Source organism: Echinops telfairi, unplaced genomic scaffold (assembly GCF_000313985.2).
Source record: "Echinops telfairi isolate 266 unplaced genomic scaffold, ASM31398v2 ScPeMD7_443;HRSCAF=831, whole genome shotgun sequence".
NCBI classification, from domain to species: Eukaryota; Metazoa; Chordata; class Mammalia; order Afrosoricida; family Tenrecidae; genus Echinops; species Echinops telfairi.
In genome coordinates this window covers 66,572,645-66,598,614 of record NW_022104341.1, presented here as the reverse complement: position 1 = coordinate 66,598,614, position 25,970 = coordinate 66,572,645, and the positions used below count along the sequence as shown (strand labels likewise).

Here is a 25,970-nt window from a genome sequence, read left to right as displayed (position 1 = left end):
ATTTGTTTCTCTAAAGTACCCAGACTAACACAGCTCTCACACCTTTAACTGGCTCTATTAGCCATTTACATCACCCAGGAATTCCACCTTCAGTAAGGGGACAGGCAAAAATGTTAAAATGGGACTTGGTCATGAAGGGTTAACACAATCATATTCCCAACAATTGGCTTTTAGTTTGTATTGAATACACAGGTTGCAGCTCAACTCCGAAGGCTTTTGTAATTGTCATGTGTGTTAGCAGACATTTTCCTGAATGACATCTCGCAAAAAACCAATTGCCCTGTAGTTCAGACATCCCATTGTTCACCGGGGCTGCAGAAAGCGTGCTTTCAGAATTCAAGGGCATCATTACAAATATTACCGTCAAAGGATTTACAATGAAGGTCACCGTCCTTTAACAAAAAAGTAATGATTGAGAGGAGCTATGTAATGCAATTATACTTAAGATGAGACTATGATGAATTATAGAAAAATCTTTGTGCTCTCTGTATTTCTATAAATATACATAACTACTATCTGTAGTAATAACAGGGAATCTTAACTATAAAAAAGTATATCTTTTTGATTTCCAGTTTCTAGAAAAGCATTTAAAAAGAAAAAGTACATTTTTAAAGGCACTTCTCTGATACTTTGGAATATTTGGCAATTTCATAAAATTTATAACTCTAAGATAATTATTTCTGCTAAAGACTTAGACTTCTCAGTTCATCATTAACACTCCCATGAATTTCAATTAGTGAACATTAAGCTGCAGCCTTCAATATAGATTACAACTCAATATAAAGAAAACCAAAATCCTCACAACTGGACCAGTAGTTAATATCATGCTAAGTGGAGAAAAGATTACTTTCTCAAGGATTTCATCTTGCTTGGATCCACTACCAATGCTCATGGAAGCAGCAGTCAAGAGATCAAGCGATATTGTGTAAGTCTGCTGTACAAGATCTCTTTTAAAGTGTTAAAACAGAAGGAGGTTACTTTAAGGACTAGGGTATGCCTGACCCAAGCTGTGGTATTTTCAATCACCCCACATGCATGTGACAGTTGGATATTGAACAAGGAAGACAGAAGAAGAACAGATGCATTTCAATTGTGGTGCTGGCAAAATACACGGACAAAACAGAACAAAACAAATCTGTCTTGGAAGAAGCATAGCCAGAGTGCTCCTTACAGACAAGGAGGATGAGACGTGGTCTCATGAACTTTGACATATTGTCGGGAAGGACCAGTCCCTAAAGAAAGATTACATGCTTGGTAAAGTAACAAAACGGATTGACACCGTGGCTTCCTCAATGGGCTCAAGCAGAGGTACATACAGGTGTGAGGATGGCACAGGGGTGGGCAGTGTTTGTTCTGTTGTATGGAAACAACTCAATACACCTAACAACACCGACACCCCTTCATTTCACTGCGCTGCGGTGAATCTTAATGACTTGCTATGGATCTTCTATCCATAGTCTGTGTAACCCCCACCAAATGACTGGGTGGAACCATGCAAATAAAGTGAGTGGAAATTTAAAGAGGAGTTAAGTCCATTTGCCAATCCTATGGGGCTTAAATAAGCCATCTCAGAAGCTGGAAGGGGGCGTGTCAGTAACATCCAGAAAGATAGTCAGGGGCAGAGCACATCTTTGGGCCTTGAGATCCCTACATAACGAAGTTCTTTGAGCCAGAGAACTATGGCCAGAGGAGTGGTGGAGGCATTGCAGCAAAAGAACAAAGAGCAGTAGACAAAGTGGGAGGCTTCCTTGCCCACAGAACAAATACATCTGAGTGCTATTAGAGTAGGAGACTCACTGATGGAACTGCAGGGGAGGGGGGACAGCAGATGGATTTGGTTTGGGGAATCAAGTGCACCATCATGAATATAATCTTTGACTTCTGTATGGTCAATGCAATGAATTTTCAAACCCAACAGAGAAAGGAGTGCCATGGAATGGACTGATGGTATCAGAATTGGTAAAATGTTTGAAGGGTGGAGGCATGCCTGACTTCTACCACACAGGAATCAATCATGGGCTGATGGTAAATTTGCTTCTCTTTCATGTTTGTGAAGCCAGAGGAGATCAGATATGGCCCCCACACTATTCTTACCTTCACAGGTTCATGAGGCACAGAAAATAACTTACAGATAGACACATTTTTAAAAGCTGACCATAAAATCCATTCCAAATCATGCATTAAAACCTACCCTGTGTGCTTCAGAGTAAAACTGCCCCACAGGGGTTTCTTGGCAGCAAACTTTATGGAAGAAAACAGCCAGGCTTTTGGGGTCCCAGTTAGGTGGGTTTGAGAGGCCAACCTTCAAGTTAGTAGTCTATGGGACACCATTTGTGCACCTGGGCCCCTTTTAAAGCATATATAACATAAATGATATAAAGAATTAATTTTGCTTTGTTTTGTTGCTTAAGTCATGCCTAAAGCCTTGAGCAAAACTGTTTTCTTATTAAAATCTAGGGTAAGCTTTGCTCTGTGATGTAAAATATTAACTCATGTTTGAAATTAAAAATACTTTATTTATTAATGCCTGGTATTTAGGTAAAATCAATAGAGATGCCTTATATGAGAGTACTTATTTACAATTTTCTATATTGATTGCACAAACACTAGCTAGCTCAGCTACTCCACACAGTAAATTGGCAAAGTCGGCTTAGCAAGCAGTGGGATCCCATTTCACAAATACAAGACCACAGCTCCAGGAGTTTAACAGTCGTTCAGTGTAGGATCACATGGCTGGAATGTGAATGCAGGACCACTCTGCTGCTTCTTCCTAAAGAAATCCAATTAGCTTATTTATAAAACAGAGGATGATTCATTGCTTTGCTAATTGCTCTCTCCCCCGAGAGTCTCCTCTTTAATGTGAGGCATAAATATCTAGGAGACTTCTTTCCATGCTCATTAGTGGATCCAAATGGTGCATTGCTTCTATTTTCTAAGCTTCACTCTATTTTCCAAGCTTTTTATTTTCGAAGCTGAATGAGAATGTGAGAAGGCCTTGGGCCATTGAGTCACCGAGTCCTGCATTCAAATAACAGCTTTCCTACTTATTAAACACACACTACTGGAGCTCTCATACAAGTCCATAAACCTACCCGTCTCCATCCCTTATCTCTAAAGTGGGAGTCGAAATCTATACCTCGAGGCTGATGCGATGATTACATAACATGATGCATGAAATGCCTGGCACCCTGCCCAACATAAAGTAGAAGGGCAACAAGTATCAGTCATTTTTCCTGCAGCCAATCCATGTTTATGCTACATAATCTACATCACATACATTGGTAGATGAGTGAACTTTCCTGGGCACCAATTGAAAGGACAGCCCTGATGCCAGCCTCTCCATCAACAACACTCTTTCCTGGTCTGTTTCTATAATTCGTTCAGAGAACTCATGCAAACAACATAACTGCAATCACAGCTTGAATAATAGAATGATACCCAGAAACAAAGATCTGCAAAGGGTTATGTTTGAGAGTGGTCCCAGGACAGGGCCTCAAGGTCTTTCCATTCCCCAAACAAATGTTTATTTCCACCCTTTAAGGAACTTTACATAGAAAACTCAATGACACCACTTGGTAGGCTCTGCAATTGGTCATGCCTCTAGGCTCCCAATAAGGCTAAGCAGAGCTCCCGGCAGTCCTGAATCAGGAAGCACCATTGCAGCCTGTATTTAGGGGTTTTAGTCACCAGGGGGCAGCCAATCCATGTAAAAGTCAACTACAGGGTGAAGGCAATTCCAGCAAAAGTTGGCTGTTAGGTGAGGCTCTGGAACCAGGACCAAAAGACCGCATTACCTATTTAAAGTAAAGTTATTCTATACTGTACAATATTATATGTAGAATTCTGAGTAGATGCTTCCAGTCAAGCTGGATTTTATGTTGTTTGTATAGGTGAAATATCTGTTATATTAATCGTATTAAATCATTAGACTTCTACAACGTCCAGTTCTCATCTGTCAGTTTACTGTACAATGGTGGCGTTCCTGTCACTGTGATGCTGGAATCTATGGCACTGGCATGTTTAATACTAGCAGGTTCACCCATGATGAATAGGTGGAACTTACAGACTAGGAAGAAAGAAAGGGCTGACGCTACTGAAAGATTAGCCACTGAAAACCATATAAACAGCAATGGAACATTGTCTGATATAGTTCCAAAAAACGAGCTCCTCGGGTGGAAAAGTGCTCAAATTAAGAGTAGGGAAGAGCTACCTCCTCAAAATACAAAACCCACAAACACCACCATTCAGTCCATTCTGACCCATCGTGAGCCTACAGAAAAGGGTAGAAGAATCCTTGTGGGTTTCCAAGACCTTAACTGTTTACTCAAATAGAAATTCTAATCTTTTTGGCAGAGGGTGGCTGGTGGTTTTTAACTGATGACCTTGCAGTTGGCAGCCCAACTCATAACCACTATGCCATCAAAGCCCCCGGTTGACCTTAGTGACATGGATGAAGCAACGTTTTCAGTACCTTCATTTGCTGATAAATCATAAATCAAGATGAGAAGAAACAGCAGCAATCATTCATTAATAATTAGAATGTCAAATGTACAAAATATAAGTATAGGGAAATTGGAAGTCATAAATAATTAAATAGAACACATGAAGATTGTTATTGTAGGCATTAATGGGCTGAAATGGACTATATTGACCAGTTTAGATTGGAAAATCATATGGTTGGCTGGGCCAGGAGTGACAAATTCAAGAGGAATGACATCCATTATCAAAACAACATTTCAACATCTATCTTGAAGTACAGTGCAGTCTTCTGTGATAGGCTAATATCCATATGCTTAAAAGAAAGACAATTTAATATGACTATTATTCAAATCTAAGCACCAACCACTAAAGTCAATGATGAAGAAATTGAGGAATTGTGCCAATTTCTTGCTTCTGAAGTTGATGGAAGACGCTATCATGATGTATTGATAATTACCAGAAAGAGACTTAGTTCTGTTTTATTGACTAAGTGGAGGCATAACAAACTATGGGGAACACTGTGAAGAACGGAAATTCCATCCAGAATTTATGTGGAAGTTGTACATAGACCAGGAGTCAGTGACTCAAACAGAACAAGGGTATATTACTTGATTTAAAATTAGGAAAAGCATGCATCAGAGTTGAAGCCTATCGCCACATTTATTAAGTCTGCATGCTGTGCAAATAGTCCAAGAACCTGGATTCTATGAAGATTGGATTGGAGGAAGGCTCACTAACCTGTGATGTGTGGCTGACACAAATGGCTTGCTGTACGAAAGGAAATCTGAAGCACTTACTGGGGAAAAGCAAAGACTGCACCCTTCAAATGGATTATAACTCAATATACAAAACCATACCACTGGACCAGTAGGAAACTATGATCAGCAAAGTCTGAAGTTGTCAGGGATTTTATTTCAATTGGATCCACAATCTACACAAATGGAAGCAGCAGTCAACAAATCCAGTGGCATATTCCACTGAGCAAATCTACAGCAAGACACCACTTTAAAGTTTTAAAGAGCAAAGATGTTTCTTTGAGGAATAAGGTAGGTGTAATTCAAGCTATGGTAGTTTCAATGGGCTCCTACGCACGTGTAAGCTGGATAACGGATGGGGAAAGCAGAGAAGAATTGATGCATTTGCATTATGGCATCGGTTTAAAACCTTGACTGTACCTTGGACTGACTGCTGGCAGAGTGAACAAGTCTTTTTGGGGAGAAACACAACCAATTTCTCCATCATCTCTAGTATTTTGGACATGTTATCAGGGGGAAACAATCCCTGCAGAAAGACAAGGGGCTTGGTAAAGTGAGGGGTGAACGAAAAAGAGGAAGACTGTTAATGAGATGGAGGGACACAATGGGCACCAACAGAGCTAGGCTCTGGAGGGTGGTGCCAGACCCAGCAGTGCTTCATTTGGTATTCATGGCATGGCTATGTGTTGGAATTGAGTCCATGCTGCCTAATAACCACAAACTTAATAGGAGTAGATCTCTAAGTCTTTTCTCCTTTTGAATAGCAGGTGGGTTTTAGCTGCTGCCCTTCGGGGTAACACTTAACTATCCTATAATCAGCGTTGCCTAAGATAAACCGTAGGGAAAGTCTATCTACTTCCACTGAGCAGACAGAATTTAAACTACAGTATAAGGAAAGTTTGTCTACACATTCAGCAGACAGAAACTGGCAGTGGGTGTGTGATTGGTTCTTCAGTTTCTCCTCTGGGACCAGAGCCTGGCCTTGAAATTTTAGGCAGCTTGGATGGAATGCTGACATATTAAATAGCTCTTACCTGTTCTCTTCCCCTAGGGGACAAAGGCAGTTCCCTTAATTTTTCAGTCCCCAACATGGACCATATTTTAGCCCAAATACACCACCTAAAGAGAATCCAAGGGACTTTCAACATCTTTGTGATTAGAAACTTCTGTAGCTTATCACATCTCCAATAGCTATCGAAAGAGCTCTCTGTTTCCTTTCTTCTGCACCGAACAGTATTTCATTTCCTGCTCCTCTGTGGTTGAGCTGTGTCTTGTGACCAGCTCTGTCTGCTTAGCTGTGAAAAATGAACATGTCATGTCCGAACCAAGTTCTGTGATTATGGTTCAAGACTCACTCAAGCTTTCTTTACTCCTACACAATTAGCAGTGTTCCAGTCTGGTTCCAGATGAGAAGGCTCAGAGCAAAGCCACCAAGCAACCAACAATGAACCTGGATCAGGAATGAAAGGCAAACTTTTTTTTGGTTGAAAACAAGAGAGTTTGAGGTTGTTTCTGTCTTCAACATAATCTACACTAGTCTAACCATTATCGCTCATAAAATGCTGACCTATGTTGAGACTATTTTGCCATGATCAGAAAAGGGGCCTTAGTCTTGCTTGAGGCAAGGGTTTCCCCAAAGCAGGTTTATCAATTGGAATGGTGATTACCTGTAACAGTACCCTGTTTGATAGTGACATGTGAGGATATGCCAAAAGGTATTGCTATGAATTCATGGAAACCTTTTATGAAACAAAAATATAGTCATTTGGAGCTATTGTTTCTTTCTCTTTTTTTGTCCTGGAGAATTGTCCTTGCATATTAAGGATTGCGTCACAGTAGGGACAGAAGACCGTTTTGTTGTAATTGACCAGGCGCACGAATTTAAGAGCAACTTCATCCAGCTCTTTCTGAACCGGGCCCAGTCTACCAGGAATTGTGGGAAATGGTTTCTGGTGACTGGAGGCAAGGTAGGTTTCTAAGAAGGTCAGGATTTGGGAATCCATGATCCTGCGAAGAGGGTTGTCAGGCCTGGCCACGGCCGTGATCTGGCCCCTGAGCAAGGTCGCCTTGTCCAAGGTGAAGGGAGCAAGTTCGCACTGGGCCAGGCAGCTGCTCACTGCCACGCAGAGTCTCTCCCCAACGGCAGCTAGGGCTTCCTTCAGGTGAAAGGAGGGGGAATGCATATCAACGTGTGGAATCTTGATGCTCATCTTGAATTTCTCGGCAGTATTGGCCTTGCTGAACATGCCAGGGTGGGCCCTGCTGAACGGGACCAGCAGCACACCCCAGGATGGCGAGCTGCTCCGGCAGGCGCTGGTCTATCAGCACCGGTTCAGGGAAGGGCTTTTGGAAGTGGTCGCATGTCAGAAGCTCCATGGGCACATCATTCTGGACAGCAACAGGACTCAGCCCAGGGGCTTCCCTGGATCCAGCAGCCTCTTGCCCAGGGGGCAGAGAATGTTGACACTTCTGTGGGCTTCTTCTGGCCACTTAGTGACCAAGTCCGAGTAATTGGACAGCTTCTCTACAAGTTCTTGAAATGGCTTCCTTTCGTATTTGACTGGCTGTTGCATTTGGTGTGGCCGAGTGCTGCTGCTGATGGCAAAGTTGGCCCCATCCACTCTCATGAATTCGAATGCAGCGAAGATTGCCTTGAAAAGAGGCACAATTTCCTGCATGTCCTTTAGTTTCTTCACGTCCTCAGCTTGGACAGGTGCACACAGAGTCCCCATCATACCGACAATGAAGTCTGCCGGCTGCGAGATAGCGAGGGTCGTATTCTCAGCTTCCTGCTTGATCAGGTCCAGATCCAAGACTTCGCTTATCTGCTCTCTCAGTCTAGTGGACCAGGCAGCAAGAAAGATAAGCATGTCTCTGTAATTTCACTGGCGAGTATGATGGCATGGTTATGTGTTGGAGGGTCGTCACTTAGCTGGGCACTCAATCAATCCCCCAAAGCTTTGTGTTCAATTTCTTTCACTCTTTTTCCAAGCTGCCTTCTGGTAGCTCCCCTGATTTAATCTTGAAGTTTCCATTTACTAAATTCTCATGGGCCAGAGCCATGTTTGGGACTCCTTTGCTGTTTCGAAGAGTTCTTCGACAGTCACAAATCCAGGGGGCCTAGAGTGAGGTCAGGGCTCTCTGGGGGCTAGAGGAGGCCACCTACCTTCTTCTCTGCAAAGCTTCATCAGAAACCTCCACAGCACGCTCAGAATCAGTTGCTTTTCTTGCTTCATTTATGTTAGACTTGTCTAGGTTTCCAGACATCCTCAATTTAAGTTTATAGTCACTTTCCTTGAAGGTAACCAAGGGATCAAAAGAAATTTCAACTTCTGACAAAAGAAATGTCTGACTTCTGACATGAGAAATGACAATTCTATTCTGCCCCTCCGTGGACTTTCTCCTTCTTGCAGCTGTGCCTTGACGCAGCAGAGGGCTTGCACCCACACAGGGGCGGGGTGCTTCAGTGATGTGCAGAAGGCAGGGCTGTTCAGCCTCTGTGACCCCAAGGCTGTCCACCCCCTGAAGCTATTGTTTATTTACATACTCTCCAACTAGGTCTATATACTTCTGAAGGATATATTTCCATTTCTGTAACCACCCCACCACCACACACACACAAAAAAAGTCATTGTAATGTTCAATCATTGTCTTGTGTCCTTGAAGAAAATCTTTCAAGATTAGGCCTTTAAAATTCTCAAAACAGTCACTTTAACTTTCTGAGCTGACTTCTCTGATTTGAATTTAACTGGTCCAGCAGACCGCTCAGAAGCCACTGTTCAAGACACGCTGAAGCAACTGACACACCATATTCCTGAGTTTCAGATTGTTACCACGTCTAGAGGACTCTTCATAGCATCCAGAGCATAGGAGGCTAACGAAAAACTCACTGCCATCCAGGCAATTCTGACAGAGTAGAGCTGCTCCCTGGGTTTCCAATACTGCAAATCTCTACGGGGACAGAAACCCACATCCTTCTTCCATGGCACACCTGGTGGGTTCCAATCGTTGACCTTGCAGTTAGCCGCCAAATGAGTAACCCACAGTGCCACAAGGGATTCTTTCTCTCCATGATAGCTACCCATTCATGTCTTATCCGCCAGCATCTGCCTCCCCGTTATGCCACTGGGCCAATATCTGGCAAAGGAGAAGGGGATTGTAAGGTTGGATCAGAGAATGCACGATGTATTCCTTAGGGCTTGCGTTCCTTAGGACTGGGTATATGCTGTGCCAATAGAATCATTACTATATGATGAAAGGATAAGCCATTGTCTGGGCATCCAACAATGTCTTACAGATTAATAGGATAACGCTGAGTTAAATAGGTTTTGTTACTGTAGAATATCTTAGGATATTATTTTCATATACTTAAGTACATTGTAAATCTCCTGGAGAGTGATAAGGTATGAAGCATTTCTCAAACTTGATCCATTAGAGAAGATTTTGTTCAGCATATTTTAGTAGGTTCTAAAAACCACCACTTGAATCACTTATTCATTCACTGCCATTTTGATTCCAAGTCATAGAGATCCTATAAAATAGGGTAGGGCAGTAGAGCTGACCCCTTTGGGTTTCTGAGGCAGAAATCTTTACAAGAGGTGAAAGTCTCATCTTTACAGCTGGTGAGTGCTAACTGCTGGCATTGTAGTTAACAGCTCAGCTTCTAATCCACTATGCCACCAGGGATCACAGGGCTGAACTTACCCAGACTAAGTTCAATTTAAGAGACCAGGGCAGGAGAAAGGAAAGAAGAGAAATGGGAGGTTAGTGTACTCCTTTTAAGTTATTTTGCTGACAAGCTCCTTTCAAGGTTATTTTGCAGAAAAGTAACTACTGGGACCAGCCTGGACTGGATCTATTGACTCCTGACCTGCTGGTACTTGTGAAGTTGGACCAGCTTTCCCCTGAAGACAAACTTAGGAATGAATATCCTCTGAGAGAACTCCCCCACCAAGCATGCGCAGGGCCATGTGTTTAATATGGAACGTACGTCTTCCCAGACCCCAAAACACTGCTCGCTCACTGTGCTGTCACACAAAGAAAATGATCTTTCCCACTTACAACATCAATTATTATCTTAAAAATAGACGTTCCTAATGGTGTCTACACTAGTATTTAAAAATAGCCTCAAATAAGACATTTGTTTAGAAATCTTTCCATTAAATCAAAATGTACTTTGAACTAGATTAAATTGTAGCTCTGGCAGCATGATCGCTATTGTTGTTAGATGCCATCAAGTCGGCTCCAACCGACTTTGTGCAACAGAACAAAGCACTGCCCAGTCCAGTGCCCTCCTCCCAATTGTTCCTACGCCTGAGCATATTGATGCAGCCACTGTGTCATACTATTAATGGAATCCAAATCCAATGCCATTGAGTCTACTCAGACTCATGATGACACTATTCAGGGATTCTGAGACTGCAGCTCTTTAGGGTGGTGGACAGCCTCATCTTTCTGCTGAGGATGAACTGGTAGGTTTGATCTGCTAACCCAATACTTATTGGAGACTGTCCATATGCGCCAAACTCACTGCCCTGAAGTCAATTCTGAGTCGGGGCGACCCTTTAAGACAGAGAAAGCAGAACTGCCTCTTTGGGATTCCAAGGCTGTAAGTCTTTATGGGAGCGGACAAGTCAGCTTTCTCCAGCAGACTGGCTGATGGATCTGAATTACTGGACTAAACAGTCCTGCATTTGTCTGTGGTCTTTTCACATTTATGATTTCCACTCATTCTAGTGGCTCAGTCATCTTCTCTGATGCATTTCAGGTCAGAAACTAGATAGTGACCCACAATAGACTGACGACGTCTCTACCATCTCCTTATCATCCCTCCTGTCTCATACCAACCCATCCATGCATCCAACACAGACAACCTTAAATTATGATTGGACTTTAGCTTAAAAAAGCAAAAATGTATTTAATTGAACTAAAAAAATTCAAGAGTAAAATATAGCGATCATTAAATATTTTTTAAACACATGGAGTATCTAAAATAGAACTATTGAGTTGATTCAAAGTTATGCTAATTTATATTTCAATGTTGTAGAGAAATTTCAATAACATCCTTTTGACAATAGACTTGAACATTTTTAGTTTATCATACTTTAATGGTTTGGGAAGAAGAATCAGCGTATGTTGAAAGATAAAAAGAAATCACCCACATAATTGAGTTCATGTTAACAACAAACATGTTTTCTTTTTTTCCCATAAGTGTGCACTTTCTCCTTTTCCTTCTTTGACATCTATATAGTGATATTATGAAAGCATAATTTCTATAACATGTGTTTTAGCTTTTCTACACAGGTGTTATATAGAGCCCTGGATAAAATAGTGTGCTTATATGTATTCAAACATATGTTTCAATCCTGTGTTTCCCACAACAAACTTCCTGCTATTTATATTGGGAATATGTACTTGGCCTTGTTATCAGCTGCTCTTTTTTAGTACAGGGATTTACAAGGAGATTACTGGAGCAAATCAGATTCCAGGAAGTAAGTAAGGTATTGACCTTATTACAAAGGTGATTAAGTTGTCAAGGAAGTGGTTTAAAAGAAGCAAAAACATTTATAATCGTAATTTTAGACTGAAAGCACAATGCACTATACTTGTAAATCCTTCTTTATTATTTCATGCTCCCCATAATTCTTCCGCATGTATAAGAAAATTTAATTCATTGTCCTAAAAACAATGGTCTCTAATGCCATAACTTAGTCACAAATCCCATTTACAAGAATGACAGTCCATGCACCAATAAGAATAATGCTAAGAACTCGTTCCTCTTAGTCTTCTCAATAATCTTGAGTGGTCAGTACTGTGAACATATCTATTTCACAATTTCAAATAGACTCAACAGTGAACAACAACAGAAATAACAATTTCGTGCATGTAGGTAAGGAAAATGAAACACAGCGAGGTTAAATAACTTGCCCAAGACTACCCAAGAGCCATAGCTTAACTTCTTAACTTCTGTTCATTGCCTTCAAGTTGACCCCAATCATAGTGCCATTATGTAAAACAGAATGAATACTAGTGGCACTGTTTCCAGGACAATAACAACACAGAAGCCACCACAGACTGACAAATAGGTTGTGGTCTGAACCTTTCATTACCTTATACTTAAAAAGATCTACAATAAAGATAACCACATTTTAGTAGTGCAACTTATATGCCAGGAACTTGAACTCACTCCTTCGTAACTCTAAATATGCATGTTCTATTGGTGAAGGAACTGAAGCTCAGTGAGATCAAACAACTGCAAGTCACAAGTGGATAAAGGGCACTAGACTGCCTCCTGCAAACACAAAAACATATCTGAGGCTGACTTGTGGTTCACCACACAAAACCAGTTGCCATGAACCGGACTCTGACTCACTCAGAGAAGACAGACAGTGGCCCATTTGAACTATGTGGGTGATGGTATCTCATGACCCCGAGAGGAGATAAAAACAGACCTCAGGAAGAAAATTTTGAAACAAAAAAGAATGGATGAAAGTGTTATTACAATATATAGACCTACTTGATCCTTTGAACCCTCTTGACCCTTGAACTACCTTGGAACTCACCATTGAAGGGGCTATGAAGGGTTTTTGCTAGAGGACAGTTAGCAAGTGTTTTCTGCAGAAGAACAGATGGCAAATATTTTGAACTTTGTCAGCCGGTATATTCTCTATCAGAAACGATTCAACTGTTGCATAAAATCATGTATATGTTCCAATAAAGCTTTATTTATAAAAGCAGATGGTGGGCCAGATCTGGCCTGTGGGTCTTAGTGTACAACCTTTTCTCCAGCACCCAGGGTTGGGGGTTTATACCAAGAGCAGGGCAGTAGTGAAGCACTATATTATTACTTTTGGAACATTAGATATGAATCAGACATATTAGGAGCACCACTTTAGAAATTATCATTTTTCAAAATTCCCATAGAATGTATACATGAATGCAGAAAGAAACTCTAACAAACCTGGTATTTATAATCAATTTATACATGATATTTATGTCCCCATACAGAAGACAGATATGTGAATTTGATTGTCCAAAGCTTTCCTTTAGTTCTTTATCAAATTTCTATCTCTGTTTTCTTTTTCTTTTTCTATAAGTTGAATAGTTTTTCAAACAATGTGAACTCAGTGGGGTAGCACCATTAACTGATTTATTTTTTCTCCAATCATTGTCCTCAAATCTGTGAAATAAAATTTCCTTTCCTCAATAGGTAGTTAATCCTATCTGTTAATTTCCCATTATTAAGAGTACAGTTCAGCTTCAACACATTTCAGTTTGGCAACTGAGATAGTTTATTGTGCCAGCCTGGCCGATAAGCACGTGGGATTAATTGAAGGGCGGAGAGATAAATGGCTCGGCGAGCCTTGCCTTTCTTGTCCCTCGCTCTTTGATTATTGGACCAGTGTGTGGCTGCCTTGCTTGTTCTGTGCCTCAATTTGCAAGCTACACTACCTGTGGGACACCTAACCTGTGGACTGTGTCACTGTAATTTGAGGTTCCTTTAAGACCTACCTCACCACCCAATTGGAATTTATATCTCTTGAGCTGGGGACTGACTTTTGGTGACCTGCCTTGCTGTTTGCTGCCTGTGCCGGGAAAGCCTGAATCTCTCTACAGAGGACTACCTGGCGGACCTCAAGACTTGAAGGATTGCCAACACGTTTGAATTATACTGAGCCATTTGTACTGTTTTATAATTTCTGTTTATTTCTTGTGTTATATATCTATCTATCTGTATAACTGCTTTATAATTTAACTGTTTATTTCTTGTGTTATATATCTATCTATCTAAATATATATATATATATATATATATATATATATATATATATACATATATATAATTATTAGCAATCTGGTTTTGTCTCTCTAGAGAACCTTGTCTAACACAGCAACCTATCCACAAAAGATAATTATTTTGGCCTTGAAAACTATTTTTTTCATATGTCATATCCCAAAGGATATATATACTAAGGACACAGTACTTATTTCATCCAGTAATCTTGTGCTTAATATTAATATTAGTGTTTTAGAAAATAGGATATATATTGCCTAAAGTAAATATATAAATTTTGTAAATGTCATTAGAAATAAGAAATGTTCACCTGAAAGAAAAGAGACACATATATAAAATACATAAAATAAAAGAAGCTCAAAATCTATAATCTTTCATTTGAATAGCAATACACTTATGAGTTATATATTTTTTCTTAAAGTGCTAGCTTTTTCCACTAAAAACACATCTGTCTCCTTAACATTTTGTAACCTAATCAACCCCATATGTGTGGGTGTGTTCTGTGAGTTCTGAATGAGTGCACCCAGCAGAGGAGTGTCATGGGAAGGATTTTTGACATCTAAGGTGGAGGCATGTGTGACCTCCTTTGCCTTATGTCAATTATCCTTGGGGTGGATTGGATTCCACCTCTCCCTACTGAACCCCACAACCTTTCCTCAGTAAGAATAAGAAATGTACATGATTAGTCTGAGATACCTTGTAATGCCAGAGAGCAAGGAAGATATCAGACTCATGGTCATATTTAAGAAACATATGATTCCAATGATGGACAGATGAAGACAGAAGAATTGATGCCTTTGAGGTGTTGGCAAGGAAGATTGAAGATATTATGGACTATCATTTCCAGAAGAATGAACACATTCCAGAAGAATAAGACCACAAAAGTAATGTTCCTTCGAGGGGAGGGTGATAAGACTTCAACTCACGTATTCGGGACCCTTCCTCTGGAAAGAGCATAATGTTTGGTAGCATCAACCAAAGTGAGAGAATCCGTCAAGGAGGTAGATTGACACAATAGCTGCAACAATGGACTCCAATATACCAAAGATTATGCGGACAGTGGAGGACTGGGTAAATAAATAAGCAAATCACATATATAATATATAGGAGAGAGAGAGAGAGAGGCAGACTGTGAGACTGTAACAGTTGTTTTGTTTTATCAAAAACATAAGCATGCATGATTGGTCTCTAAAAATAAACATAAATCCATTTTTACTCGCTGACTAGATAATTCCATAATGTGCTGGTCAGAGTATTCTTCTGAAATAGATTCAGCCAACCCTCTTTTTCTGACTGTGGGATGACAATGCACTGTAAATCACTCTATTATGAATAAATACCATTGCTCAGGGTGGAGAATAAAAAGAAGTCTCCTTACACTTAAGGTCATAAGAATCTCCTTCTAAGGTCAGATCCATGATTTCTCTAAAACAGTAATTTTCAACTCCAATTTCACCAGGTGAACTTTTCCAGAATGCCTAAACTTGGGCTCTACATCCAGAGATTGTTACAGAATTGTTCGGGTTTGTGGGCTGGCATTACGGGTACGTTTCCAGGCAATTAAAAAGTGCAGCTTTCCTTAAGAACCATTGCATCCTAACTTCGACTCTAAGACCCAAATCCAGAAGACCCAGCTTCGTGGCCATCTGCTGTGTTTCAGAGTAGAGGAGTGTTTCATGGGAATTTCGAGGCTGTGATCTTTTGGCAGTAGACCACCAGGCCTTTCTTCTAAGGCACCTTTGAATGCATTCAAACCACCACCTTTCTATTAGTCCTTACCCCTTTGTACCCTGCAGGGACTTCAACTGTGACTCCCCAACATGGGGCGCTGTGAAAGAAAAGGGGAGGGACTCGCCAAGCCGAGACTATTCTACAGGGAATATGCCTAACTCACTACCTCACTGACAATCACAACGCAGCCATGCCAGAAATATTATTCATCTAATCCACGAAAACCACTAGAAGGGGATACTACGTTTCAATTTAATTTAACTTATCCTGCAGACCTAGTGCAATTGTTAATTCTTTATCTTCTCATGGCCCATCTTTCTCTCTTCAGCTCCAACTCTGTCCTGATAAACCAATCTATGTCCTAAATCTTCTTCCTAAGAGGTGGGATATGATGGAAACCATTCAGAGCAAGACACAACGCAGGGCTAGCCTACGTCTAACTCTGCTTTAATGTGAGGTCGGATAATGTCTTATTGCGGGCTTCTATTTCCTGACCCTGTGCCGTGTGAGGTGCACAAAGTAAGTAGAACTCCACATGAGAGACTATTTTTATTTTAAGAGTAGAAAAAAAGCTCTTAATAGAAAGTGACAGCAAAGGGGACTTGGCAACCTTGATGTCTGCTAAGGATGATTCCCAAGAGAGCTTAGAGGATAGATGTTTAATAAGTTTTGTTTTTTACAAGTCAAAATTTAGGAATCCCAGGTTTTCCTTGTTTTAACCTGCTTCTTGTGGACTTGCTGAAGGGTTAACAAGCAGATCATCCATTTTACTTTCAGCAACTCATCAAACCTAGTAAGACCATGCTCTGTTTTCAGCATTTTTTGACCATTTTTCTTTGTGTACTGTTTATTCGCAGCTGCCCTTCAGAAGATAGCTAGTCAGAATACTCCTACTCCCAGAAGCCTGAATGTTCCCCAGCCTATAAGAGGGATACGCTTATTCTTATTTTTATAGATGAGTAAACTAAAGCACGAAGAAGTTAAGCCATCATTTACAGGACCACTAAATAGTGGACTCTTTCTCTCTCTCTCTCTCTTACACACACACACACACACACACCACTGCCATCTAATCAATGCTGACTCATAGGACCGGGTAAAACTGCCTTTTTGGGTTGTTGAGACTGTCGGTTTTACAGGAGTAGAAAAACCCATGTTTATCCTGGTCGTTTTGAACTGTGGACCTTGTGGCTCGCAACCCAAAGGGTAACCACTACGCCACCAGGGCTCATTCCAAACTAGGTCTATAGAAATACGAAAATCATCTTGTTTGCTATTTCACACTTTGCATTCATTTTCTTCCTGATTCTTAGCTAAACACTAGCTACTAGGTCATTCATCTAGGTTAAATACATAGCCCTGCTTAGGAACTGCCTGTGGCAGCAAACAGTTTCGGTATTTGTCATCAAAGAGGCGTTTCTGGGGACATGAACAATGCCTGGTTTATTTCTGCAGGTGAAGAGAACAAGGCATAGGTGCTTGTGCCTTACTTGCTAAATTTCCTAGGAATACTGCTGGTGCAGAATCAATGCTTAAGTACTGTCAGTTTAAATCAAGTGCTCATTTTAAGTGCAGTGAGCAATATTGGATAGCCACAGTTTTGTTTGTTTGAAACAAAGCAGTTGGCGTCTATTCAATTCTTACAATGCCGGAAGTAAAAATAAAAACGTACTGCAGAGTTTTGGGTGGCTGATTGGTGGAAGGAGATCACCTGGCCTAGCTTTCAAGTGTGATAGCCATAAACTATGTTCAGCTCAATCGGTTCTGCACGGTCGAAAGGAAGGACTAACTCGCTTGTTTTAAAACTGCTTTTGCAGATCCTGGTTAAAAAAAGAGAGAGAGACAATGTCAACTGTTCAGATGAAAGAAGGTGTGGAAGCCCACCCCCTCTGGGACCCAAACCAAACCAAACAGTGCTTGTCCCCCTGCTGCTGTCCCTCAGACAGGCAGAGGGGCTTATGTAACCACCTGATTGGAGTTGATGGAAAGAACTAGATATTCCGTGAGCTATAATGCACTTTATAATTAAATATTATTACTATTATTATCGCCTTTAAACAATTCTCTTGGATTACCCTTGCACTCTGAATTTGGGCTCTAATTTGAGCAGCTTCCTGGCTGAGCTTTTTGCATCCCGTTCCTCTTCCCTTTCATCTGGCACAGCTGTAGTTGCCAACCTCATCAGCGCTCCCACTCCATCTGTAAGGGTCACTTAAGAGAAAAGGAAAGCCCAGCTGGCCTAAGTGGGAAGATGGCAGCAGAGACCCTCATCGCTGTGATGGAGCTGTGAGAAGCTGAAGGACACTTGTAGGCATGCCTGGAAACCCAACGAAAAGCAGGATGCTAGTTCAAGGGCCCAGGGAGCAATGCGGCATGCGATGGGTCTTGCTGCTGTCACAGTAACACCACGAATGGGAGTCTTAAAGAAATAGACATTTATTTTCTCGCAGTTTAGGCTACAAATCCGATTTCAGGGTGCCAGCTCTTGAGAAAGGTCTTCAATCTCTGTTGGCTCTGGAAGAAGGTTCTTATCTCTGTGAGCTGCTGCTGCTGCTGCTGCTGGAAGATCTTCAGGTGGCTTGGCATCTCTTGGCTCCCATCTCTGCTTCTGCTCACTTGTTTCATCTCTTTTCTATCTCAAAAGAGATTGACTCAAAGTACACCCTACACTACCTCTGTCTAATTAGCATAAGAAAGACAACCAACCCATTATCAATGGGATTATAGCCATAATCACAGAGGTGAGGGTTTACAACATATATTTGGGGGCACATATTCTGGCTTCTCCTTCCCTCTCACCCTCCAACCTTCTGCCACTGCCTTCCATCCATTAAAAACCAACTGAAATGAGATATTGCCTGTAGGGGGTTTAGTGCCCTGCAAATACGAATCAGAGCAGGGCAGCGTGAAGATGGGATCTGAAAGGTATGTGCTTCAGCGTGAGTCACCCCTCCTTTTTGTCAATCTTATAGGACCTAGTCAAACTATAGGACCTCCATAGAGACTGCTATCCTACTAGTGACCCTGGCTTCAGCCTCCACAACTGACCCTTAAACTTGGGTTACTCTTATAACAATATATTGATTGCTTTATGGGCCCATTCCACAGGAAACACATTACTCTAGGCTCTGAACCTCTTCTCTAAGAGCTCTTTCTGACTTTAATTGAATTTTCATTCACTCCTTGCAAAAAATCTTGCATCATTCATTCATTCAACAGTGACATAATAGGTAAAAATTGTAAAAATAATAATTGGCTTTGCATATTTTATACATATTACCTTTTCTAATTCTTTTTTTTCCAATTCATTTTATTAGGACATAACCCGGACATCAGACCATTCAAGAGTTCAGTCCTATCAAACAGTGTTGTACAATCGCTACCACAATCATTTTGAAAACATTTTCTTCCCTCTTTTACTCCTTGTTATCAACTCCCAGTTACTCATTCCCTCCCCTGCTGTAACCCACCCCACCTCCACCCTGCCAGGAGCCCTTATTATAGTTATGGTCTCAATAGAGTGACCTAACCTGGGTTTTATATACCAAAAAAACATAGAAAAGTACACAACAGATTCAAGAACGCTACCAATAATAACAACATGCGGCAGAGATAAGCCCCAATCTCGAACAAAAACAAAACAAAAACCCCCAGAAAACCAGATCGAGCACAAAGTGTATCAAAGGGAGATCAAAAGACGAGGTTTTAACCATTTAAGCAGGATTTATCATTTTAACCTACTGTAATCCTCTCTCCAATACTATCTCTCTCATACCCAGGTATTCGCACCCCTCACTTATGGGTAGAAGGGAATCACGGGAGGCCTATTCCTTGTGTAGATCCTGAACATGTATTTCAGGCTCCCACTGTCAGGCATAGCTTTCTGCAAACCAGAATTTCACAATTTAAGTTCTGATACCATTCACTCCTTCAGATTGGAATGATATGTTTTCCACTCTCCTTCATGGATGTTGGTGTGCTCCTTCCATGTGGCCTTAGTTGATGTCTCACTGAGATGGCTGCTGTTTGAGAGTGAGTCTTTAAGACCCCGGTGGCTGTGCTTTCTGAGAGCTGGGCACCATCCAGTTTCTTCACCCCTCTTTGGTATAGCACCCATCTCTTCCACATAGCCTTCATGCTGGCACGTATCAAGCAGGGCCATGTCGTAAGTACTAATTGTTCTTAGATTAAGGTGACCAGACATCCTGCTTTTGGCGGGACAGTCCTGATTCTGGACAATTTTTCCTGTGTCCCACAGCATTTTTAAAAAGTCCCGATTTTTGGAAAGAATGCACGACAAGCTAGGGTATACGGTTTCCGCTGCCATGTGGCTATTGCGCCAGGATATGAGTTTTATCAATGGTGTCCCACTGGTGTCCCTCTTTATCAATGTTAAAATCTGGTCACCTTATCTTAGATTGTAGCTAGGATTAAGTGCCAGTCCCAGATCCATTCCTAAATCTAGTTTTTCTATCTGTCTCTGATTCACCTTAGAGACGTCTTTGTTATTTTATGATATATAATCTTAGCAACTACCTTCCTGGGGCATAAGGTCCTTCTGTTTATAGTGTAATAACTTTATGTCCTCCTTTTTACATGAGACAACTGATAAATGAAGTACTTAATAAACTTTTCAAGAATATAGCTCCTAGCAGAGCCAGGAATCAAATAGAGTTGAGATCCAGAGACTACAGGCTTATCCACATCCATTAAGAAATGAGCATACAAAGGTGGCCACCACAGAGAGAGTCCTAGCTGATGGATTTCTGGCTTAGTGGGATAAGATACTTTTAAATTTTGAAATAATCTTAATTTTACAGAAGAATTGTAAACAATATTAAAAGTTCCCATATGCCCGCCACCTTGGTCACTAGCCTTCCTTTAATGTTAAAATTCGACACAACCATGCATATTGATCCGTATTAAGAAATTGTACATAAAGCCAACATGAGTCAGAATTGACTCAGAGACACCTAATGACAACAAGAAATCAATACTGGCACACATGTTGAGATGGCAAATGTTTTGTTTTAGGTATATATTCACCCAGGTAAAAAGGATATATATATCCATAAACATATATATATATATATGTTTTAAACTGGCACAAAGCTATTAGCTAAACTACAGATATGAATAGAACCCCACCTGTTTTCCTGCGAATGCTTTTCCATGCCAGGGCCAGATCCCTCAGTCACCTTGTCTCTTTCATCTCTTCCCCTCTGTGCCAGTTTTTCAAACTATCATCTTGACACATTTGTCAATTATTGGTCAGGCATTTTGTAGAAAATCCGACAACTGGGATTTGTCTGATAGGAGCTTGTAATGAGACTAGAGTTAAGATATCTTTTCCTCCATTTAAAAAATGATATTTTATTGGGTTTTCAGGGCATATTTACCCAAGTTCAGAATGTTTTGGATGACTTGCCGAGAGGAGAAGTGCTCTCCTTGTCCTCTCTTGTCAGGGATGCGTGTTATAAACATGACTTGTCAGGGGTGGTGGTGACATTTGTTAGTCATTTAGTTAAAGTGGCCCATGTCAGCCTTCTCCACTGTGAAGTTACTACTTTCTCTTTGCATAGTCTGTGTGGAGGAGGTGTGTGGCCACCTCAGCTCACACTCCGGGGAAGGCTAGGAGGCTGCATCTCCTTGAGAGGGGGAATGACTACATTTAGTATTTGAAATTCTACTGCAAGAAACATTTATCTTTTCCTAACTGATTGCATTGATTTATTCGGTCAATTATTCATAACAATGTGGATTCATGATTGCTTATTTTATTCTTCAGGTAAGAATCTAGCGTTTTTGTTATTTTGTCGCTCAAATGGCTCCAGCTCTGGTCATTGGAAGCTCTCTCTCAACAAGCTGGGTGGACTCAGTAACGACAATGAACTCAAAGCAATGACGGTGAAGCTGGTGCAGGACAGGGCACTGTTTCCCTCTGGTCCACAAGGGCGCAGGGAGTCAGAGCTGACTCTGTGGCTCTGAGCGACACGTGTCATTTTAGGTTCCATTTCTGACTGTGTTGTTCTTACCGTGTGACACTATAGGAGGCTTCAGGTCAGTCTTCAAACTACAATAAACCCCAGAACCATCACATGTGTTTGGGGGTTTTATTTAAACTTCTTCCTGTGAGTTCGATGAAGCTTTACAGAGCCCATCAGTTTTCCATTCACCCATTCATACACAGTTTGTTTCAGGTCGTTGGACTCACGACATAGCAAGATTTATTCCCCCTTCTTCCCTGTTTACTATTTTCGGTTCTCTTCCCTTTCTACGCCTTCTGAAATTTGTCCAGGATACATGCTGCTCCTTTGATCTCAAATGGTTGATCATTCTTACATATGTGAACCTAGTGTCCTTGCTCCCCTCACAGACGTTCTCTAATGTGAGCCTGTTCGAGCAGTTGGTAATGGCAGCTGGGCACCATCTAGTTCTTCTGGTCCCCAGGTCCTGAAAACCTGTGTGTCATTCATTTTCCCATTGGACTAATTATTTCCATGCATCTTTTTTTTTTCATCACTCATTTTTCTTCCTAGCAGGGAGATACCAGTAGTTGCATTTTAGAGGACCATTCACAGGCTTTTAAGACCTCATGTGCTACTCACCAAAGTAAGATGTAAAGCATTTGTGTACTATATTATACCGGTTTCACCGGTCCACCCAGAGAGTTTTACAGATCTTTGGTATACATAAGAAGAAGAGTGACCTGGGAATCTTATGAAACTGTGGATTCTGATTCACTACAGCTGGGATAGAAATGCAAATAGGAAGTCCTGGTTCAGGGTCATCTGATATACAGGTGTGGTTTTAACACTCGTGATGAATTCATTGGTGAAATAGGGCATGATATGATTTGGGCGTAGTGTGTGACACACCTATGAGGGGACATTTCAAAGTTTGTGGAAAATTTGGATGGAAACACAATGGGGATTTTCCAGGAAGTTCCTTAGTCCCTCATTTATGGAAGGAACCCAGTTCAAGCTGCTCTGGCCCTCTCCATCAGCTCTGCAGCCTCAGGGGTTGCAGCTTTGTACCTGCCTTCTGCTGCCTCTGGATGCATCTTGCTCTGTGGGCCTGAATCAGTTGGATGTCTCCCAGCAGGTAATTGGGAGAGGGCACTGACCAGTGGGAGCTTCAGGAGCTGTGACAGCTACAGCACAGCTGGCCTGCTGCCATGGCTCAGAGTCTCCAAACAAGTCCTGCCACTGTGGCATGGCTTGAGGCTAGGCCTGGGTCCCAAGGCTGTGGCGAAGTTGTGCCAGCCATGGCAGGCAATAAAGGGGGTCTGGGCTGCACAGGCAAGCCTCCTGGCAACTTCTAAGCAAGCCTCACTTCTCCCTGTCTTCCCTCTCCTAGCTGGAGAATTAGCCTTTTCTCTAAGGTGTTCTGGTTCCTTGTACTGGAGAAAAGTATTTTACTCTATGATCTTTGTCCTATATGTGCTTCCACATCCTCTACTGGACCAAACCAAATCCAAACCCACTGCCATGCAGTTGATGGGGGGTTTTGAGGCTTTAATCCACAAGGAAGAAGCCCAGCGTACCCCTCACTGCACCGTTCACTCTTCAGCACCGCTGTCAGCCTATAGTACGGATTCTACAAACAAGGCACTCTTTCTTGAGCAGCTCTAATTACTGCATAGTTTATTAAAGGTTTACTGGTTCTTGCACCAAAGGAATAAACAATCATCAACTGTTTGTGTTCAATAATGAGGCAATGTAGAAATAATTAAAGGGTTCCCTAAGTGTACAACACACAATAAAAACAATGTGCTTATTAAAGATGTGGGTTCAACAAAAGCACGGTTCAAATATTACTACAACAATGAAAATGTTGTTGTGGGCTGTCCAATCAATTCTGACCCATCGCGACCTGATGCGACAGAGCACACTGCCCTGTGGACTGGTTTTCCGAGGCTCTAACTGTTGACGAAGGAGCCCGGGTGGGCTAGGGCCTTACACGCTGGGCTGCTAACGCAAAGGTCAGCTGCTGCACAGAAGACAAAAGGAGGTTTCCAGCTCCCATACAGATGTGGACTCTAGTCCACGACAGAGGGTTTGGTTTGGGATTCATCTTTATGGGAAGTCTTTTCCCTGGTGACAGCCCCATGCCTAACCACTGTCCCAGCAGAACGACTGATAAAGATGGAAATAGGAGGTGCTACGTCATCTGTAAAGAGCCCTGGTGTCATGGTGTGTAAAGCATTGGGCTGCTAAACTGCAAGGTTGACGGTTCAAACCCATTAGCCCCTCTGAGAGAGAAAGAGGAGACTGCTTCTTGAATCATTTACAGTCTCAGAAACCATAGGCATAACTTCTACTTAGCCCCATGAAGTCACTATGCGTCCGCATCTACTCACTGGCAGTGGGTTTTTATATCATGTGTAGACTGGTCCAGTTAGAATGCATTGAAGACACATAATTATCCCTGGAGGAACTCTATTACAATGGAGGCTTAATTATGGCTTATTGTTTCTTTCCCCTTGTGCTAATTAGTCACTCATCTGCACTGAGAGAGACTGTGGCAGCACCCTAACAGTGTTGTTTAGTTTTGTGCCACACAGCCTGTGGTTTCCTCACATTTCAGGTCTCAGACTAATTCAATGATTTTAAGTCTACATTTGTTTGAGATTCTCCAGTTTTTAAGTGATCAGTCCTTACCCTAAACATAAATGTAAGTTTGAAAGTCAAGACAGGATTCTGCCAGGATGTGGAGGCCATATTGCGGTTTGAATAGCAGCCCTGCCACTTGAACAAGTCATTGGGGTCACTCTTTGCCCATTTATAAGATGTAGCTAGTAATCTCGCTTCTGTCCAACTGACTGGGTTGTCATAGCTCCAAATTAAATTATAGCTAGAAAACCATTCACTATGTGAGCCATAAAGTTCTCACCAAATATCCCCAACCAAAAACTAAATCCACTGTCATCAAGCGGATTCTGACTCATAGGGGTCTTATAGGACACAGTAGAACTGCTCCTTGGGGTTTCTGAGATTGTAAATCTTTACAGGAAGGAACAGCCTGCATTAAAGAGCCTGGGGCCATATCTGACCTCCCATGGCTTCCCTGTCAACATGAGGCTGGGGTAAGACAGGCCTCTACCCTCCAACTTTTTTTTTGGTCTACCCTGACATCAACTGTTCTTCCCAGGGCACTCTATTTCAATGCTGGATTCAATAACGTGTTGTAATGGTCACACACAACTCCCAGACAGTACTCACAATTAGGGGGGGGTTATTAGGGAAATTAATAGGTTACCACAAGTCAGGACCAGTAAATAGTAAACACCTCTCATCAGCCAGCAACCAAGCCTTTTCATTCCTCGGCTGCTCCGCCACATACTGCACTTCTTTGGCATCTGCTTCTGTGAGTCAGGAAGCCAGCCCACTTGTCACGGTCTCATAAGCCCCTAGTCTCAGGCCACATGAGAAGGTGCCCCATTGTCTTGTTGCTTCTCCTCTGAGTCTCTGTGCCACAGTCTCAGGTGCCTCTGGTCTTGGCCTCCACCACTTCAGACAGAAACCTAGAATGCACTCTTCTGATGGTCCTGGCTTTGCATTTCTCTGCATCTAAGGTGGCTCTTAAACACAGAGGAATGGCTTGGATAGAGGTGTGATGGTTTTCTTTGAGCAGACCATCTGCCCAATGAAACAAAGCATGCGGCTGGTTCACACCTTCTACTAAAGTCAGGATTTCATTCTATCTTAATCTTGTCCATTTATATAGCAGATGACTCCCTCCAAGATGGGCTTATAACCACATGCAGAGCATTCAGAATGATATGCATCACATACGAAATATGGCTAGATGAGCCGTTACAACTGACTGCATCTCCCCACTGCATCTTTCTCCCAGAAAGCAGCTGCTGAGGCTGACCTTGAAGCCAGCAGCCCAACCTCAACGCACTGTGCTGCCAGGCTCCAGCAAAATACCACCGTGCGCTTTCCTGCTCGGAATAAACAGATAAATATTTAAATAGAGAATGAGGATGATGATGGTTACTACAGTGTTTTGTAAGTTTTAAAAAATGTGTGAACCTCTTCCTTCATGTGTTACTTTCTATTATAATGCCATTATAATATTTCCTCCTATAAAACCTAAAATCTTGGGAGGCAAAGGGTATTTATAGAGCTCTAGATAAAGACGTGTACATATACAAATATATTATATGAGGATGGGGAAATAGATCTATGAGCCTACATTTATAG

General features: G+C 41.7%; 1 pseudogene; it reads right to left on the bottom strand.

Annotated features, from left to right (window-relative positions):
* Positions 1–6,976: 6,976 nt before the first annotated feature.
* LOC101645906 lies at positions 6,977–8,501 on the bottom strand (annotated as a pseudogene).
* Positions 8,502–25,970: the final 17,469 nt, after the last annotated feature.